The sequence below is a fragment of the Sinocyclocheilus anshuiensis genome, unplaced genomic scaffold, assembly GCF_001515605.1.
Source record: "Sinocyclocheilus anshuiensis isolate Anshui unplaced genomic scaffold, SAMN03320099.WGS_v1.1 scaffold35, whole genome shotgun sequence".
NCBI lineage: Eukaryota > Metazoa > Chordata > Actinopteri > Cypriniformes > Cyprinidae > Sinocyclocheilus > Sinocyclocheilus anshuiensis.
The window spans coordinates 442,981-444,052 of NW_015552558.1; the positions used below are offsets into that span (position 1 = coordinate 442,981).

At 36.8% G+C, this 1,072-nt stretch overlaps 1 protein-coding gene across 1 annotated transcript in view; it reads left to right on the plus strand.

Annotated features, from left to right (window-relative positions):
- The window catches only part of ofcc1 (orofacial cleft 1 candidate 1), a 39,656-nt gene that overhangs the window by 4,929 nt on the left and 33,655 nt on the right, over positions 1-1,072 (plus strand). The gene's annotated exons all lie outside the window — the stretch shown is intronic.

Sequence of the window (1,072 nt, forward strand, 5' to 3'; positions counted from 1 at the left end):
AAAAAGGTTGAACTGCAAGTACAAATTCTGCATTTTAGTGAAGCCCTGGTATTTTCATTTCAAATTTAGGTAGAATTTGATTCTGTTTGAACCCTTTAAAATGTAATGATGATGAATAGGAACATGCAGATTGGCTGATATTATAAAGAAAGAATAAAAGGTAGAAATAAAATCAATGTCTTAAATGTTGTTTTGCATTTTAGACTAAATAGAGCTGAATCAAATATCGTGATTAGGTTAATGAAATCAGTCATGGGGACACACATTACACGTTTCATGAGAATAAGCAAGGAATTAAAGGGTATGAGAAGAGGAAGCCACACCTAAAGTTTCTGACTTGACCAAAACTAAAGGAAGAGGACAGTAGCCAATGCAGCTTGTTCAGTTGCGTGTGAGATGTTGTTGCGAGGTTTTGCATTGTAATGACCTCTGTAAGAGGGCCTCAACAGTAGCGGCAGCAGCCTTGGTTTGCAAACAGAGCATCAGCTTTGAGGGAGGCAGTAAACGCAGTGAGATTGTAGTATAATTCCTCAGCCTGGCATCCGTGCCCCCCAGTCACTGTTCCATTATCACTCAAATTGCTGTGTTTCAGAGAGATAAAGAAATTTTATGGCTTGCTGACTTGAAACAACCCGCACAGCCAGAAAAGCAATGGCCGACCTGCCACACATAGTAAATTCATTGGTAAATGACAAAATCTTTGTTTATATGACATTTCCAAAATTACAGTGGCAGATGAATTTCAAATATAAAATGTCACATTTGGCATGCAAAACTATGAAAATATATTTCTGTACAAAATTCATGGAGGCATTTAATTTAGAACGTGTTTAATAACTAAGCCTGCCTGCATCGGTAATCCTGCCTTCAGGACTCAAAAAGATTGTCATATTTATTCACTAGCTGCCCCCCCCCCCCCACCACCCTTCGTTCTCACGCCAAAAATTTTAAGGGTAAATGTTCATTGTTAATTAAGATTTACTAATTAAAATGAAAATAATTAAGGAGAAAGCTTAATCTTGGAATATTAGGGTATACTTAGAAAGAAAATAATTTTTTGTGTGTGTATGCG